The 20,180-nt window shown below is 43.9% G+C and overlaps 1 protein-coding gene across 2 annotated transcripts in view; it reads right to left on the bottom strand.

The window, feature by feature from the left end:
• The window catches only part of CSPP1 (centrosome and spindle pole associated protein 1), a 106,813-nt gene extending 87,455 nt beyond the window's left edge, over positions 1–19,358 (bottom strand). For both annotated transcript variants that reach the window (XM_068237464.1, XM_068237465.1), the window contains exon 1: positions 19,311–19,358. The gene's annotated coding sequence lies outside the window, so the exon portion shown is untranslated. The remainder of the gene's footprint in view (positions 1–19,310) is intronic.
• Between the last annotated feature and the right edge of the window lie 822 nt (positions 19,359–20,180).

Genomic DNA, 20,180 nt, shown 5'->3' with positions numbered 1-20,180 from the left:
TATAATTTTAGCTGAAGCTTTCTGCCAGCTTTTCATCTTAAGCTGAATTTTTATCTTCCCCCTCCCTCCCTGCCTCACTTACTCGATCCAATCAGCGTGATCCCTCTCATAGGCATCAGCTTACGAGAGGTATTACTTTGTCTGCCTCCCCTGGGGACAGCTCAGTGACAGCTCAGTGACAGAGCTGTCCCCCGTACAGCGATGCAGTAGACCACAGCGCTGTACAAGTGATTACAGCGGTTTGTTTTTTTCAACCTGCCAGCCGCAATCGCGGCTAGCAGGTTGTTTACGGAGCTTTCCCCCCAATCTCCGCACGCTGCTCGACACTAGGCGGTCCTCGGGCTTCCACCTTCCCAACGCCTATCGTCATTAGGTGATCGGGAAGGGGTTAAAGGACCACTATCACAAAAAAAAGGCAGTTAAAATCTGACAAAACCAACAGGTTTTGGGCCAAGCCATCTCCTCATGGGGGATTCTCAGGGATTTCTTTGTTATTTAACAGCATTTCCTGACGAGCAGTTTAACTGCCAAAATAGTAAGATACCAGCCAGCCTCCCTACTCACTTGCACACTATTTTGTCAGACTTTGCAACTGCTGTTCAGGAAATGAACCCGTCGGTTCTGTCAGATTTTAACTGCCTACTTTTTTCGCGATAGTGGTCCTTTAATAACGCCATTGCCGTCCAATAAACAACAGAGGGCGCACCGCAGGAAGTGACGGTGAACGGTGAGAGACAAGGAAGTTCCCCGTTTGGCTATACAGTTTAATACAGCAAAGATTTTATGCTGAAACTAGCTGGAGGGGGAGCAACCACCCTCCCCACCACTGCCCCCCTTCCTGCCTTCTACCCCCCCCCCCCCCCCTCCTCCAGCATGGCTGCCCCCCTCCCCTGGGACACAGAAAACTGATCCGTTTCTGTGTCAAATTTTGCCTGTGTAGAGAGGGATCCGTCTTGTCATTGCTTTTCACTACCCCTCCGTGTATCCAGGGTCCGTGAAAATGCAGCAAATCCGGACTGTCCGTTCAGGTTTTCAAAACAGATCCCCCTGAACGCAGACTGATTTTTTTTTTTTTTTTTTTAGGTGAAGGTAGCTGCTATTTTTGACATTGGTATCCGTGGCTCCGGTTTAGAACCGGGCTTAAAAACGGAGCCACGGATACGTTTTTACTACAAGTGTGAACCAGCCCTCATTAACCTCCTTAGTGGTATGCCCGACACTGGGTAGGGCATACCGTTCGCTGGCCTCAGGAGTCCCCCTTGCTTAATTAATGTGATCAAATGTCTGCAAATCCTTAAGCTAGCACTAAGCTAGCTACTAGTACAGGTATGCGGCACCCCCTGATAGTCTGCGATACCCCCCGTTTATACATTACCCAGGCTGGCTCCAGCGATCGGCGCAGCCTCCCCGCACAGCTCCGGTCTCTCTATGGGGAGGATCGGGTTTGCACATGACGTCATGACGCCATCTGCGATCCTACCCTATCTAAAGGTTTTGCAGCCATTTGAAAACATTAATTAACCCTGGGGACACAAACAAGCAAAACATTCTGAGCGGCGTAACGCTCAGGAGGCTAAGGATTCAGTTTTTAGTTAATGAAGGAAATGTTAGAACATGCATAATGAAAACACGATTCAGTGTTAGTAGGATGATTTCCGTAAAGATATACCACTATTTAATAGATTATTTTGAGAGCTGCAAGTGAGGAAGATTGCTAATAAAGACACGTTTTGGAAGTATGCTAATGGTGCAACAGTAGACTAAACATTTGTATCCCAGCAGAGGATGGTTGAGAAGACGTTGCTAGGCTGTGCAGAAGCTCATGCATGCAGCTGGCTGCTGATCTTTAGGTTTCCAGGCAACACAATAACAACAAAAGGAGAAGCCTTTAGTAAACAGCAGGAAGAATCCTTGTGTGGTCAGAAATGGGTTGAAATCTCTGAAGCTATCACAACACAGCAAGCAATAAGACTGGTCAGAAAGTGTCTGTATGAAACAGATGACCCAACACCCAACACTCAGAAGTAGAAAGTTAGCTAGATCTACATACTCATCCTTTTTTTTAAGCATTATGGCTATTTTTTCCTGTGCAGCAATACACATGCATATCACAACCTATCAGATAGGACCATGCACGGAAAATGTTATAGATGTAAAAAAAAGTCAGCCTTTATGCAATTGTCTGCGTTTTCATTCCCTGACATCGCACTTCAAGTTTTTAGACAACTCTATGTCACTGCACTGGGTTATCCTACTAATATAATAAATGGGAAAGTTCGGATGTTTGGATGTTTGGATGTTTGGATATTTGGATGTTTGGATGTTTGGATGTTTGTTACTCGATCACGCAAAAACGGCTGAACGGATTTGAATGAAATTTGGCACACACATAGTACATTACCTGGAATAAAGTATAGGATACTTTTTATTCCCATAACCAAAAAGAGACAAATACAAATTTCACTGGAAAATGTAAACTGCAGCCATACACTGTTACACTGGAGGTGTGTTTAGCTTCTAAGGGTAGAATGGTTAATTTGCATATATTCAGCAGTGATGCACTGGGAGACATCTCAAGCTCACTCCAACCTGAATTATCGCAAATTCTGTTTTAAGAAAGAAAACTTTTGTTTTTTCTTAACATCTTAGTAAGGGGGCTTTTAGGACCATTGTAGTCCCTTACACACTCCAATGAGTTCTGGGTCACCATCAGCTTGCTGGGTAGTCTGTACCTCTCGGTGTTACAAGCCCTACTGCATAGAGCCAAATTCATCTATGCCATGCACTGGTAAGGATCAAACAATACTAAACAGTCTGTATGCATGTTGGATTATTATGGCTCTGTACAATTTAACAAGCTGACACATCATTGCATTCCAGCGGTTCTGGAGGTGTGTTTAGCTTCTAAGGGTAACAATGATTATTTTGCATATTTTCAGCAGTGATGCACTGGGAGACATTTCAAGCTCACTCCAACCTGAATTATTGCAAATTCTTTCTGTTTTAAGAAAGCAAACTTTTGTTTTTCTTACACTGTTAATGGTAAGGTTCTCAAACTTTGCACAGTTGGTCGTTGGGTGACTAGGGTTATTATTCAGAAAAGTGGTTGGAGCCTATAAAAGCCAATCACAATTCACCTAATGATTTTCAAGGGGAATATTTACATTTCTGCCATTCTTGCACTGTTAATGGCACAAGCCTCAAACCTGGTATAGTTGATCATTGGTTGACTGGGGTTCAATTTCAGAAAGGGGGTGGAGCCACAAATAGCCAATCAGATTTGTTTCATTCCAATGCAAATTGTTGTTGCCAAACACCGCAAAGCTCACAAACTTGGTAATTGAGTAATTGATTAATTGTGTGTTAGGGTTAGGAAAGTGGGCACAGCCAACACCAGCCAAATACATAAGCGGGCAACGCAGGGTCATAAGTGGGCGGAGACAAATACAAATTTTACTGGGAAAATGTAAACAGCAACCATTCTTACACTGTTAATGGTAGGGTTCTCAAACTGTGCACAGTTGGTTACTAGGTGACTGGGGTTAATATTCAGAAAAGTGGGTGGAGCCTACAAAAAACAATCAAAAATTACCTATTTATTTTTCAGGGGAATATTTCGTTGCTGCCATTCTTGCACTGTTAATGGCACAAGCCTCAAACCTGGTACAGTTGATCATTGTGTGATTGGGGTTTAAATTTATATAAGGGGGTGGAGCCCCAAACAGCCAATCTGATTTGTTTCATTTTAATGCAGGTTATTGATGCCAAAGACCGCAAAGCTCACAAACTTGGTCATTGAGTAATTGAGTAATTGTGTGTTAGGGTTAGGAAAAGTGGGCGCAGCCAACACCAGCCAAATACATAATCGGGCAATGCTGGGTCATCAGTAGGTGGAGACAAATACAAATTTCACTGAGAAAATTTAAACTGCAGCAATTCTTACACTATTAATGGTAGGGTTCTCAAACTTTGCACAGTTGGTCACTGGGTGACTGAGATTAATATTCAGAAAAGTGGGTGGAGCCTACAAAAGCCAATCAAAATCCACCTATTAATCTTTAAGGGGAATATTTAATTGATGCCATTCTTGCACTGTTAATGGCACAAGCCTCTTGCACTGTTAATCACCTGTACCTGGTACAGTTGGCCATTGGGTGATTGGGGTTCAAATTCAGAAAAGGGGTGGAGCCACAGCCAATCAGATTTATTTTATTTCAATGCAAATTATTGATGCCAAAGACCACAAAGCTCACAAACTTGGTCATTAAGTAATTTTGTGTTAGGGTTAGAAAAAGTGGGCGGAGCCAGCACCAGCCAAATACATACCTGGGCAATGCCGAGTCTTCAGTGGGCGGAGACAAACACAAATTTCACTGGGAAAATGTAAACTGCTGCCATACTTACACTATTAATTGTAGGGTTCTAAAACTTTGCACAGTGGGTGACTGGGATTAATATTCAGAAAAGTGGGTGGAGCCTACAAAAACCAATCACAATTCACCTATTGATTTTCAAGGCAAATATTTAATTGCTGCCATTTTTGCACTGTTAATGGCACAAGCCTCAAACCTGGTACAGTTGATCATTGGGTGACTGGGGTTAAATATTTAGAAAAGGGGTGGGGCCACAAACAGCGAATCAGATGTGTTTCATTTCAATGAAAATTATTCATGCCAAAGACCACAAATTTCACAAACTTGGTCACTGACTATTGACAATTGTGTGTTAGGGTTAGAAAAAGTGGCCACATCCAACAGCAGCCAAATACATACCCGGGAAACATCAGGACATCAGTGGGTGGAGAAAAATACAAATTTAACTGCCAGAATGTAAACTGCAGCCATTCTTACACTGTCTGTCAATGGCAGGGTTCTTAAACTTTGCACAGTGGGTGACTGGGATTAATATTCAGAAAAGTAGGTGGAGCCTACAAAAGCTAATCAAAATTCACCTATTGATTTTCAAAGGAGTGGAGCCACAGCCAATTATTGATGCCAAAGACCGCAAAGCTCACAAACTAGGTCATCATTGAGTAATTGTGTGTTAGGATTAGAAAAAGTGGACAGAGCTAACACTAGCCAAAGCCAATTACATACCCGGGCAATGCCGGGCGACCAGCTAGTATGTATGTATATATATATATATATATATATATATATATATATATATATATATATATATATATATATATATATATATATATATATATATATATTCTACCACACACCATTTAATTTTCATAAAAATTTATCAGAAAAATCCACCATCCCCGTAAGAGTTTTATCAAATAAAAAAAACAAAAAAAAAAAACATTTCTTGCTTGAATAGAAAAAATAAATTAAAAAAAAAAAAAAAAAAAAAAAAAAAGCTTTAAAATTTTTGGGAAATCCGATCTTTATCGAATTGCAGCAAAATCAGATCATTTTATTGTATCGTGTGTGGCTACATTCAGGTGATCCTGGAAGCTACATGTAAATTTCACGCAGTCAGTAAACAATAGTACAGAGGATTTAAAGCCGCATCTACATGCGTAGATGCGGCGGCGATGTTCCTTATCAATCGAGCCGATTGATAAGATCCAACAGGACGGATCTCCCCACCGCCGATTCCCTGCTCGCTCCCTGCGAGGGGACAATGGCAGGGAATCGAGCGGAAGATAAGCGGCGCCGGCGGGGACGAGCGGGGAATCGAATCTGGCGCGGACGCGCGGAAGAGGCAATCCGGCGGCTAATCGAGCCGCCGGATCGGAGCCTCATCTACTCGTGTAGATGAGGCTTAAAGGAAAACTGTAGTGAGAGGTATATGGAGGCTGCCATATTGATTTCCTTTTAAGCTATACCAGTTGCCTGGCAGCCCTGCTGATCTATTTGGCTGCAGTAGTGTGAATCACACCAGAAACAAGCATGCAGCTAATCTTGTCAGATCTTACAAAAATGTCAAACACCAGATCTGCTGCATGCTTGTTCAGGGTCTAGGGCTAAAAGTATTGGAGGCAGAGGATCTGCAGGATAGCCAGGTAACTGGTATTGCTTAAAAGGAAATCAATATGGTAGCCTCCATATACCTTTCACTACAGTTCTCCTTTAAAAAGAGCTGTTCATTCATTTGAACTGACAGTGCTTGAGCAACAAGCGCTGCGGCCATTGTTTAACGCCAGGTTCAACATCCTGTAAGCTGGCCCTAATGGTTCTGTGTATGAGACTGCAGCCCAATGCCAGGCCCTTCACATGCACTCCCAGATCATACAATTCCAGCTTCAGCACTACTGATCAGAAAAAGACATGCATGCAATTCCAATTACCATATTTTTTCGGCATAGAAGATGCTCCAGACTATAAGACGCACCTAGATTTAGAGGGTAAAAAACCAGGGGAAAAATATATATATACTAAACCTGGTGCATCCATGGTCCAGAAGCATTTTGTAGCTTCTAAACCCCCCCCCCCCCCCCCCCCTCCCCCATGGAAACACATGGAAACTTCGCTGAGAGCTTTTTTTCTCATGAACTCAAGATTGCGGTGACATTTTACTCTGGTTTACTGGATGTTTGTATAAGATGTGCATCTGAGGAAGTGGCTTTTGGCCGTGAAACACATGTCAGGCAGTCTTGTGTGTGAACTGGAACTCTGAATTTGTATCCATACAACATGTCCGCAATTTGAAAACTTTTGAATCAAGAATAAATAAGAGAACTTTTTGTTCCCCCCCCCTCAAAAATAACCCTATTGTTTGTTCGAAATTGATCTGCTATATTCAGGGGTGGAACAATACCAATTTTATTGTGTCTATTAGTACTAGGAGAACAGTGAATGACAGGAGAGGTTTCTAATTGCCGCAGGAGCCGTGGATTAGGAGAGCTTCGTTGCCACTCTTTATATTTATGCACGGGGAGTGGAGGAGACATGGGAGGACCAGAGGAGGACACAGGGGGACAATACAGGGGGTAGTCCCCAACATTGCCACAGGTGTTCGTAAGTTGGCATATTTGACATATGAGACGCAGTGACTTTTTTCTGCCCATTTTTTGGGGAGAAAAAGTGTGTATTATATGCTGAGAAATATAGTACATAAAAGCAAGCTCATATTAATGTGACATTATGTGTATGCACTACACTATCCCCTTCTGACCCCACCCCAGCTAAGCTACACTTCACTACACTAACCCCTGCTACCCTCACCAGTTACACTGCACTACACTATCCCCTCTGACCCCACCAGCTAAGCTACACTCCACTACACTAACGCCTGCTGCCCCATCAGCAAAACTACACTAACAGCTGCTACCCCAACACTACAGTATACATGTGCGCCACTAAGCTCACCAAGTAAGAGGGAACCACTAATTAGGCAGTACAGCACAGTAAGTACGGAGGACTGGTGCGAGTGTGTATAGCATCAGGCAGCTGCAGAGCATATCGCCAACTGCAAGAGGAGAAGAGAAGCGTGCATACATACAGCAGCAGGACCGGAGCGAGCGGGAGAGGAGCACAGCAGCATGATGCGTCCCTGCACACTCTGCACTTTTACTGGATAGTTAGACGCACACACTTCCCTAACAACCCCCCCCCCCCCCCCCCCTTAATGTTTTAAGGAAGAATAAGTACATCTTGTATGCCGAAAAATACAGTAAGCCGTGTTCTGCTATGGTGGTAATCTCCCATTTCTGGCCAGAGTTGTGCTGATTCTCTAGATAGTCTGCCTAAAACATGAACCTTTGCAAGAGCAGCTTGTGACAGCATACAACAGTAATAGACACCCCTTTAGATATGCACGCATGCCACTAAATGGCCCTCTCTGTATATCAGTCTATATATGTGCAAGTCTAAAGGGATACAGCAGGGGTCTCAAACTCGCGGCCCGAGGGCCATTTGCGGCCCTCGATACAATATTTTGTGGCCCTCGCTGGCAAAAGCTTCCTTATAGTTTGCTTCAGTGCTCCCAAGTAATCCGCCGCATCCCCGCCGCTAAACGAAGGCTGCAGAGCCCCCAAATCGCCCGGGGGGCAATCCGCTGCAATTTCCTGGAAGGGGCAGAGCTTTCAGCTTCAGCTCTGCCCCTCCTGACGTCAATCGCCTCCTCTCCCCGCCCCTCTCTGTGAAGGAAGAGTGAGAGGGGCGGGCAGAGGCGGCGATGCACAGCGATTGTGACATTCCTTATGCGGCCCAGCCTCATCCTGACTTTGCCTCCTGCGGCCCCCAGGTAAATTGAGTTTGAGACCCCTGGGATACAGGGAAGTCTCTATGAATGTGCCCTGGTTATGCATTCATTATTTTCTGAAGTCCCGCATGGCAGTACATCGGCACCAAAGGAGTGAGGAGTAGGATGGGGGTAACTCCTATTGGCTCACTCATTTGCAGGGCCATTTTACCACATGGCTGATTGTAAAGCCTGATACACACCTTCAATTTTGATTGTCCAATTTTACTACTTCCATGTAGTATGAGAGCTCAACTACATAACCAGTTCATAGTGTTCAAAATCTATTGACTCTCATACTACATGGAAGCTATAAATTGGCCAAACAAAATTGAAGGTGTGAGCCAAGCTATACTTACTGACAGCTCCAGGTTGGAGCTAAAATACCAGAATGCTCTAATCGTTGTGAACTGACTTTCATTAAGATGGTCAGTAATTTACTTAAACTTACTTTCCCAGGCCTTAAAGAGACTCTGTAACAAATTTTTCAGCCTTAGTTCTTCTATCCTATAAGTTCCTATGGCTGTTCTAATCTGCTCTGGTTTACTGCAGTCTTTCCTAATTGCACTGTCTCTGTAATAAATCAATGTATCTTTCCTCTGTCGGGCTAAGGCTTGATTGTGTGGAATGTGCAGGGCTGCTTGTGATTGGTAGAAGCGATACACACCCTCTGCAGGCCCCCTGCACACTCTGAATGACTCACACACTATGCTTAGCTGAGCCTATTACAAGCTGGTTAGTTTGTTTGTAAACACTGCCTAAAACTGTTAATTACAAGCCAGGATTGCAGCAGAGAGTGGCAGAAACAGCACAGAGGGGCACAGGAGAAAATAATGAATAGAATGGTATGCTTTTTAGTGTAAGAATATTAGAGTACAGATTCTCTTTAAAGGAAAATGACATGCGGCTATTAGGACACAAGTGGAAGTGGCTATCAGGATCGAGAGGAGGGAGGGACACTCTCGCTCCTCCGTCAAACTATTAGCCGAGCAGAATAGCAGCGAGAACGGTTGTCTCTTGCTCCTCATAATGGCCTAGTCCTCAATCCGTTGCCGTCAGTGCAAGGGGATGCGGACTATGAGGTACATAAAAAGAAAAAAAAAACCGCACAGCTGTAACGTATGCTCTGTCCACTCTTACTGTCATTACCACGTTCATTCATGTTGTGGACAAAATCCTCATTACTTTGATAGTGTACCTTTAATTTTTACAATAATTATGTATAAATGATTTAGTCGGTGTTTGTCTATTGTAAAATCTTTCCTCTCCCTGATTTACATTCTGAAATGTATCACACGGCGACATCTTCACTGTTGGCAGGTGATGTGTGTGGAAGGGGATGGTGCTTTTTTGGCAGTTGGAAACAGCTGTTATTTCCCACAATGCAACAAGGCTCCTACAGTGTGATGACAGTACCTAGGTGCTGACATCACACTGTGGGAGAGGTTTCACCACAATATCAGCCATACAGAGCCCCCTGATGAACAGTTTGAGAAAAGGTAAAGATTTCTCATTGGAAAAGGGGATATCAGCTACTGATTAGCATTAAGTTCAATCACTGGTTACAGTTCAGTTTTAAGCCATTTTCCTTCCACCTACAGCCAAGATGTGTTCCTTACTAAACATAACCTAAAAACACACTGCCTAGGTGTACATATTGTATGTTACACCCACCTCGTGCTTTCATAAACTGAGGAGTCGGAGTTGGATGATTTTTGCACCAATTCCATAGGCCTGATAGGGCTGTGGAGTCGAAGTTGAGAAGTCAGAGCTATTTTTGGGTACCCGTGTCAGTCAGTGGATTCATAAACTGAGGAGTCAGAGTCTGATGATTTTTATACCGACTCCACAGCCTGGTAATTACTAGGTCTTCCAGTTTTGTATTATGAACCAATGTCAATATGTTGTGTATACAATTGTATGTAACCCACGATTGTCCTTACTCTGTACAGCGCTATGGAATAGGATGGTGCTTTATACATTAATAATATTAAAAGAGAAAATTTTGCTGTGAATGATATGGAGAGATCTACGGGGACCGGAATGACACAAGTTTAGAACATGACCAAGCAATGTGAACCAGGTTTACCAAGTCACTGCATTTATTTTTCCACACTAGAGAACGTCTTATGTGACTTAACAGGTGTTTTCTGTAGCGTGGTTTGGAATTTGAAGCACTGCTCTCATGCAGAGCTGTTAATCATTCCTCAGTGCCATTGTAAAAACTGGATTCCCAAATCACCTTTCCAGTGTCCTTATAAGAATTTACTTGAATCATCTCAAGTTCAACTTCTTGTAAAACCGCATCATATGTCAGTGAGGTTTCACTGTGTAGTCATTGTGCCATATGCTTAGTCTGCTGTCATAGAGGTGCAGTTACAAATACGATTATTCAGAGCAGACAAGGTTTTCCCAGTGACACGCCGTCCAGATCTTATGTTTGTTTGAATGATGTGCCACCTATATATGCAGTGTTCTCCCCAGGCTCTTTTAGCCGGGTGCTCCACCCGGCTAGATTTGGTGACCACCCGGCTGTCATCGGCTCACCTCTTCACCTTTTCACCTCCTCCTATGCTGTAAGCACAGTTGCCCTGCATTTTCAACTTGCCCCACCCGGCTACTTTTTCATGCCACCCGGCTACTATTTCATGCCACCCGGCTGGAAAAAAATTCTGGGGAGAACACTGTATATGTATTGCTGACTGCAGCAATACTCTATGAAGCAAAATATGAGAAGCTTTTTTTTTTTTTAATTCCCTTGGATGTATTGAAACATTAATTAGGTAACTTCTAAGTCACCTCTTTATCAAGCGAAATAAGCCTAACTTGTTTAACCTTTCTTTGTAAGCATGACCTTCCATCCCCCAGATTAACACATCTGTTTTTGTACCCATTCTAAAACTTCAGTGTCGTTCCAATAGTTTGCTGGCCAAACTGGTATACTGTACTATACTCTAGATGTGGACAAAAAAGTCACGCATACAAAGGCAGTAGTATACTAACATATCATGCATTTACTTCCTGTTTTATACATCCCATTATTTTATTTGCTTTAGCAGATGCTGTTTGGCTTTGAATAGCTCTGCTTAAGGTGAATAGGAACCGCATTTAAAAAAAATGAGACAGATACTTACCCAAGGAGAGGAAAGGCTCTGGGTCCTACAGAGCCTTCCCGCTCCTCTCCTGGTCCCCTCGTTCCAGTGCTGGCTCGCCCGGTAGCAGTATTTGACTAAATTAGTCAAATACTGCTTTACCCGGCCAAAGGAGGCTTCAGAAGTCTTCAGGGAGCCCAAGTGCTCCTGAAGAAGGGCGGCTCTGTACTGTGCCTGCGCAAGCATGCTCTCTTGCACACTCACGCTGTGCAGTATGGAGCCGCACATCTTCAGGAGGACACGACTCCTGAAGACTTCCAAATACCCTTTCGGTGGGTGATTGAAACGGGGAGGGGGGGGAGCCAGCACAGGATAGAGAGCACCGAGAGAGGAGACAAAAGTCTCTATCCGACCCAGAGCCTTCCCTCTCCTTAGGTAATTATTTGCTTCATTTTTTTAAAAAAAGTGGTTCCCATTCACTTTAAAGAGACTCCGTAACAAAAATTGCATCTTGTTTTTTATCATCCTACAAGTTCCAAAAGCTATTCTAATGTGTTCTGGCTTACTGCAGCACTTTGTGCTATCACAGTCTCTGTAATAAATCAACTTATCTCTCTCTTGTCAGACTTGTCAGCCTGTGTCTGGAAGGCTGCCAAGTTCTTCAGTGTTGTGGTTCTGTGATGAATCTCCCCCCTCCAGGCCCCTCTCTGCACACTGCCTGTGTGTTATTTAGATTATGGCAGATTCTCTCTTTTCTCTTATCTTTTACAAGCTGGATAAATCGTCCTCTGAGCTGGCTGGGCTTTCACATACTGAGGATTACAGACAAGGGCAAAGCTGTTTGCAAGAAGAAAAGAGCAGCCTGAAACTTCAGTGCATGAGAGCAGAAGGGGGAATGAAACACACAATGATCTCTTGAGATACAAAAGGAAGGGTGTATACAGCCTGCTTGTGTATGGATGTATTTTCTATGTGTGGACATGCTGTACATCAACCTACTTCCTGTTTTGGTGGCCATTTTGTTTGTTTATAAACAAACTTTTTAAAACAGTTTTTAACCACTTTTAATGCGGCGGGGAGCGGCGAAATTGTGACAGAGGGTAATAGGAGATGTCCCCTAATGCACTGGTATGTTTACTTTTGTGCGATTTTAACAATACAGATTCTTTTTAAAGAGACTCAGAGATCAATTAAACTAGAGCTGATACTTACCTGGAGTTTACTCCCGCCCCATAAACACGTCTAAGTCCCATGCCGTCCTCCTGCGGTCTGCCGTTCAGCGCAATAGATCCTAACTGGCATCGACTGAGCCTGTCACCGGGGCTCACCGCGGCTGGACGTCAGACTGCAGGAGGACGGCATGGGACTCAGACGTGTTATGGGGCGGGAGGAAGCCCCGGGTAAGTATCAGAGCTTTAGTTTAATTGATTTCTGAGTCTCTTTAAAAGACAACTATCGCAAAATATTATAATACACACATGTAAATGAACCTTTCTCCAAGACTAAAATGCAATATACATATCTCTTTTTCTTATGTCAATGTCACTTACAATAGGTAGCAGAAATCTGACAGATCTGTCAGATTTTAGACTAGTCCATCTCCTTAGGGGATTCTCAATTATTTATTTGCAAAAGCACTTACTGAGCTGCAGTTGCTCAGTCCAACTGGCAGAATAATGTGCAAACCAGTAAAGAAGCTGACTGACATTTTTGTATAGATCCTTTCCAAGATGTGCTTTTGTATAGAATAAAGGAAACATACTGAGACTCCCCCATGAGAAGACTGACTAGTCCAAAATCTGTAAGATCTGTCAACTGTTTACTACATGCTGTGACAACATAGGAAAAAGGTAATTTATAGTGCATTTTACATGTATGTATTTTAAAATTTCCCTTATTGTGCTTGTCATCATAACACAGCCAAGATGCTCTGTATCTCCACCCTTAACCGGAGAACACTCCACTCCCCTCTCCTCCTCCCCTCTCTGCCCCTTGCCTCTGAAATCTCAGCAGCTCCTCTCTGGTAATACCTCCTCCTCCCCAGACTGAGCTCCCATGAGCACTTGCTACATGGGACTCAGATTGCCTAAGGGCCCGTTTCCACTATAGCGAGTCCGCATGCGGATTCGCACAGGCAATGCAAGTGGATGGGGCTGTTTCCACTTGTGCGTCTGCGGGAACGTTTTTTGTGTGCGGCTGAAATCAGATTTCGTGCGCGAGAGGAATGCACACGAATCGTCGCTAATGTATTTTAATAGGGAAATCGCATGCGGGTTGAGCATGCGGTTTTTGACGTGAAATCGTATGCAATTTCGCATAGGTATTAATGTTAATTTAAGGAAAGGTGGGGGGAAAGGCTGCGCATCCCTAAACACATGTTGCAATTGAATGGTTAATCGCACAGGCATACACCGCCTCTGCCAGACTGAAAAATGCATGCCCTGCATCCAAGACAAGTGCTAACATTTACTAAACTAGGAGGAACTTTAGCTTCCAATATGGTTTGCATGCAAAGTATATTATACTAGACACTTGCGCCACGGTGAGGCAGACCTCCGGGCAAGTGACCTAACCTAAATTTAAAACCTTGGGAGCAGCTAAGCAAAAAAAAATGTGTAACTTACATTTGGTAGAACAGTATGCCTGTGCAATTAACCATTCAATTGCAACATGTGTTTAGGGATGCGCAGCCTTTCCCCCCACCTTTCCTTAACTTTGTAACTGTCAGGTTAGCTGCTCCCAGCCCCTCCTCCTGAGTTTCCTGTTTGCATGATAAGTAGCAGATTTGCATATGATTTGCATCTGAATTGAATGCAAAGTGTGCAGAAAATCTATTAATGTTAATTTACACAGGCAGTGACATGGTTAAATTTGCATATACCCTTACCTATGCGAAATCGCAGCAAAAACGCATGCGGAATCACACTCACATGCCATTTTGTCCGCGGTGAAATGCAGGCGATTCGGCACCGTACTAGTGGAAACGAGCCCTCAGCGCTGGAGGAGCTGTGGGTGCGACTTGTTTAGTTTATAGGGAATTGGGCCATTAAAACAAACAAAAAAAAAAAGCATTTGGCTTGAGGAATGCTCTATAGAATAAATGTAAGGGGCACAATTATGAAATGTGTAAACGTTTATCATGGATCCACTTAAACTTACTGTTGACCAGTATACCAAAATCCTTCAAGTCTGATTTTCCCAGCTATATCCTATTTATATTCTGGTTTGCCACTGGCTCATCCAAGATGCACAATGTTACATTTACGGCCATTACATTTCATCTGCCATATGCCATCCCATATAGCTATGTTGTAGTATGTCACTATCGTGCTGATAATGTGAAATAATTGTGCATCATCTATGAAGACAAATCCCATTCAGCAGGTCACTAGCACGTAATCAAAGTGACCCCCATGGTGAAAATAAACTGAGGAGATACACAATTATATTTATCCTCCTACTCCTAAAAATTACCTTTTTTTTTAAAGTATCCCAGGGTTTCTTTTTATTTTTAAACATTTACAAAGTAGGTTGAGGTCGCATTCACAGTGGGATGTTATTGTCCTGCGTTATAAAGTCATTATAACGCACTGTAATGTTAAGTCTATGCCACATTCACAGTGCGGCGTTAATGTCACGTTGTAAATGTTGCGTTATGGTAACTCACTGCTGGCAGTGCGTTACCTCTAAACGCAGATGTTAAACAGATACAGAGAGGCATACTTTTCATTACCTGTATGCTCCACTGTATCTACTGTATGCCACGGTAACGCAGCGTTAATGTGTGTTACCACCTTTTTTACGTTGCATTGGAATGCTGCGTTGCGACTTTAACGTCACATTACAACGCAGCGTCCCACTGCGAATATGCCCTCAATATCTTACTTTACTCTAATTCGTGGCAGCCTATTAAGTGTCCCAGAGTTAGAAAAAGGTCAAAAGTTCATGTATTTTATCTATCCCTGCTTGTATTCTGCCAGGAAAGTTGTATTCTGCCAAGTGCGACTGGTGGCGCCGTAGTATGGCAGCCTCAGCTCTTGGTTTTCGGACATTATCCCCCTTCCTTCCAGAAACTGTATGGCCTGGTGCACACCAGAGGAGTTTTTCTGAGCGTTTTGAGTTTTTATATCTGCTGCTAATGTTATCCTATGTGTCTGTGCACACTGGAGCAATTAGGTTTTGTAAAAAAAACCATAGCATTACATTGGGAAGAGCTTTTGAAACCTCTAAAAGCTCTTCCCAATGTAATGCTATGGGTTTTTTTACAAAACCTCATTGCTCCAGTGTGCACAGACACATAGGATAACATTAGCAGCAGATTTAAAAACTCAAAACGCTCAGAAAAACTCCTCTGGTGTGCACCAGGCCTGAGAGCCAAAACCAATTCCGGGTACAATCTCACGTTAGTACATGGTGAATTAAATGATTCTGAAAACTTTTATGGCTGTAATTTACTTAACAATGATGTTTACTATATTCCCAACAAGGTACAGACAAGACAGAAGCTGTCACTTCCATGCCTAGAAATTAACTCTTTCAGGCAGCAAAATAAAACAAGTAAAACAGCCTGGTTATAAATATGTTTTGTACTGTTTACCATCATGTCACATATCGCCTTCGGGTAGACTTTAAAGAGAACTAGCACCAGAACGGACCCTTTTGGAGAACCCACTTCTAACTGAGTCCCATTTTGAGTATGATCCATTTACTGCTACTCTCTGCTATCTGTCCCCTACTCTGTTCTTTAGTTCAGGTCTCTTTTTCTTTAATACATGAAGAAGCAAGTTTGATTTTTTTCAGCAAGGCAGGGATTCTACCTTTAGGCAACTAAGGTCCTGATGTATGAAATGCAGGTTAAAAGAAAATATTAAATGTGAATGCACAAATGCTAAAGGCACCCATACATCTAGCGACTTGTTGACCGATTGACCATCCGATTCGACAATTATTATCAAATCTGATGAAAACCGGTGCAGCCAAGTGCATGCCTAATCGACGATACGACCAATTTCAGGCCAAGCACGTTGATCGGACATGCTGCAAGATGTCGTGCAGTCGTGGTCGATCAGGTGCGCTGTGGTAACGGCTAGTGATATCGGGACGAGCTATGAACCCCCCGATACTGCAACACCCCCCCTCGGGGCCCTATACTTTACCTGTCCATGTACGCCGCTGGCTGCAGGCCACACCTCCTACGTGGCTCCAAAAGTAACGTGGGCACGTGTGTGACATCACACATGCACCCATGTATACGCTAACAACCACATAAGGCATGTGTATGATTGGAGGATGGAGCCAGCAGCGACGCAGACAGGTAAAGTATAATGCACAGGGGCACAGCATCAGGCCAGCGGTGCAAATGCAGCGTCACAAGGCCAATTCTGAATCTATTTCAGCATGAAACTGATTGGGAATTGGCTGGCAGTGTATAGGCAGGCAACAGATCTCTCTCCGATCAGATAGTGATCTGCCTCTTGGTCGATCTACCCATCCATCGTTCGAAGTATAGGGACCTGAAGAGGTTAATATAAGCAACAGATTATTACTGCATCCAACAGCACTCACACTGTAACAAAATACTGTGTCCTGCAGCACCCACACTGCAGCAATACTGTGTCCTGCAGCACCCACACTGCAGCAATACTGTGTCCTGCAGCACCCACACTGCAGCAATACTGTGTCCTGCAGCACCCACACTGCAGCAATACTGTGTCCTGCAGCACCCACACTGCAGCAATACTGTGTCCAGCGGCACTCACACTGTAACACAACACTATATCCTGCAAAACCCACACTGCAGCAATACTGTGTCCAGCGGCACTCACACTGTAACACAACACTATATCCTGCAAAACCCACACTGCAGCAATACTGTGTCCTGCAGCACTCACACTGAATCAGTATTGTGTCCAGCAGCATTCACACTGTAACGATACTGTTCCCAGCAGGACTCGCACTGTAACAATAGTTGCCCTCCCCACAGAAAAGAACAGTCTGCTTAGCAGACAGCAGAGCAAGGTGTCCATACACCAACTGTTCCTAAACTGTCACTAACTAATTTTGGGTGACAGTTATTGAGTGTCTGTAAGTCGCATTATGTTCCCTGTCTGCATAGAGCATAGCAGAAATACAATACAACCGTGTACTTTTCACTGATGAGCTGGTCTGTATCTATACATAAATACAAAAAAGAAATTCAGAGATAAACTATTTTATTAGTATTTGAACAATGTGGAATGTTTACAAGGTCTTATTATGGGAAGTGTAATTTTGTGAGCGCACTAAGCTGACAAGTTTCTGGGTGTTTCCATTACTGCTAAAGATATACACAGAATTGTTATGATTATTATATGTACCAGTTCTATAAATGTGTAATTTACAGCACTAGTCAAGCACAATCATTATGGTAGGTATAAGCATGTCAAAGGCACCAGGAAATTTAGGCGCTGGCATATAGCCGATAGTAGAATATCAGTGACATTTTACAGATATTCGAATATTTCAGTGTTCATTTTCGTTAGTAAAATATTGTTAGAAAATCTGAAGTCTAAAGCCCCATCTACACGTTACGATTCTTTGTGCGATTCGATTACGATTCCATTTACATTAAAAAAAAAAAAAAAATCAATCATTTCCTTCTGTTTACTGCTGCTCAGAGCTTGGTCCTTTGCAGTTTTTATTTGATTAATAAAATCCAGGACTACCTAGATAAAATGGCCACGACTTCTGTGACAGCTTCCGGGTCGCGGCTCCACTTCTGCAACGCTGCACACTCGTGTGTGCCACCCTGCGCATGAGAGGCATAATTATAATTCAAAGGGGGCAGACAGCGGCAGGGATAAGCAGCGATTGACACTGGAAGATGCATAGCTTGGCTAAATAGCTGTACCTCTTCCTGCAGCATTTTCTGCGACCAGATTGGTCATGGTATAATAAAAGGCGATTTATGGGGACAGGGAATGCTCGTTCTGCCGAGAGTATGTGCCAAAACAAATTGAAATACATTAAAGGAAGAGAGCAGTACTACTGCGCAGGCAAAGAACGCTCAAGGCAACGTGAATGCGGCCAGGTCGCGCATGCGCAGTCCAGGGCCAATTACAGAGAAACAGAGAGCGAAAGGACACCTTGAGAGCGATGAGGCCAGAGGGGGCTGGAAGGAAGCCCCATGTATGTATATTTTATGGCGGGGGCCCCATCTCAGGTTCTCTTTAAAGAGGATCTGTAATTTTAATTTTTTTTTTTACGTGTCCCTGGGGTTACTTACCTCAGGAGGTGGAAGCCTTTGGATCTTAATGATCAGCGCAGACCCAGCACTGGGACCCCCAGATAGTGGTAGATGGCAATATTTACCATTGCGATACAGCACAAGCCCAATACCGTCTTCCCCGTCATGCACTAGCAGAAATAGCTGAGCCCAATCTGGTCCGCTCTACTGCGCAGGCTTGACGGCAGATTTTTTTGGGGGGAGCCAGCGCTGGATCGGGGTTACACAGCAGGATGAGGGAAGGCTGATTAAGAGCCAGAGGCTTTCCCCTCCCGAGGGTAAGTACCCCATATGGGCACCTTTTTTCCTTATTCATCTCCCCCCTGCATTCAACGCCTAACCGCCCCCATTGCTCCTTGCATGCACCTGCTCGATTTGATGAGAGAGAGAAGAGAAGGAACCCAGTGCTATAGATATTGCCAGCGTGTGACACGTCATAATCTTACTCTGGAGTCTGGATACCGGATAACAGACAGGGCTGCAATGATGCTCAGTTCTTTGCTTCTATAAATATCAAGGGACTGTAAGCTGCACAGTAGCTAAGGTGGCGAGCACTGTATAAATCTGACACACAGCGCACGTTCTCCTTCTAATGCTAAGAGATAAACAAGTGTGCAAAGAACATCACGAAGCTACAGCTATAATGTAGTTATAGCATTCGTAAAGCTATGACAGCTGCAAACACACAGCACATGTCACACAGGCTGACTAGCAGCACCCTTATAGAACCCCCCCGCCTGCCCGCCTTCTCTCCGTACCGTGTCTCCGGCCGCTGCTCCCTCCTGTGTATGTACAGCCGCTAGTTGTGTGTCTCTGTGGTGACAGGCACCACCCACAGCTACTGGCCGATCTGCTGCTGTACGCGCTGCCATAGCGCCACCCAGGGTATGGAGGACTCCATAACAACATTCCATTTTTTAACTCGAATGAACTCTTGCCCTCGTGTTGCATTCGTCTCTACTACTGTTCCTCCTTTGGAGCTGTCCGGTCTGGCTATTCCTTGTCTTCTTTTGGGGAGATGATCCCTAACTTTGGATCCAAATCTCTTTGTCCCTTGTTGCTCCTCAGTTGCCTTTCAGCTCTTATGTTCAGGCATGTGTAAATAAATATATAATTTCTCACTACAACGTGTTCATACTTTATTTTACATGCAACTTCTACTCATAATTTTAATCATACTGCTTTGCTTTATTTAACCACTTAAAGGAGTTATCAGGCAATAGTAAGTAAAATAAGCGCTACTTACCCGTGAGCTTCGTCCAGCCCCAAGCTCCCAGCATGTTCCTCGCCGCAGCTTTGCGACTGCGCAGTACGCTCCAGTCCACATGGCGGTGATCAATAGCGCTGCTCGTGCAGGCGCAGTACAGGCCTACCTGCAGGTTGGCCTGACGCCATCGCCGGGGGCCGAGAGGCAGCAGCGGTGAACGGCTCACCGCAGAGCTGCGGCGAGGGACACGCTGGGAGCTTGGGGCTGGACGAAGCCCAGGGTAGGTAGCCCTTATTTTAATTACTATTGCCTGATAATGCCTTTAAGCCCGGAGGGTTGTTTATTTTTTGCATCTGAGCAACTTTCACCTCCCATTCATTTGCCAATAACTTTATCACTACTCATCACAATGAATTGGTCT

This window comes from Hyperolius riggenbachi, chromosome 5 (assembly GCF_040937935.1).
Source record: "Hyperolius riggenbachi isolate aHypRig1 chromosome 5, aHypRig1.pri, whole genome shotgun sequence".
In the NCBI taxonomy this organism is placed as follows: Eukaryota; Metazoa; Chordata; class Amphibia; order Anura; family Hyperoliidae; genus Hyperolius; species Hyperolius riggenbachi.
Note: the sequence above shows the minus strand (reverse complement) of the source record. Positions and strands in the feature narration are given on the sequence as shown.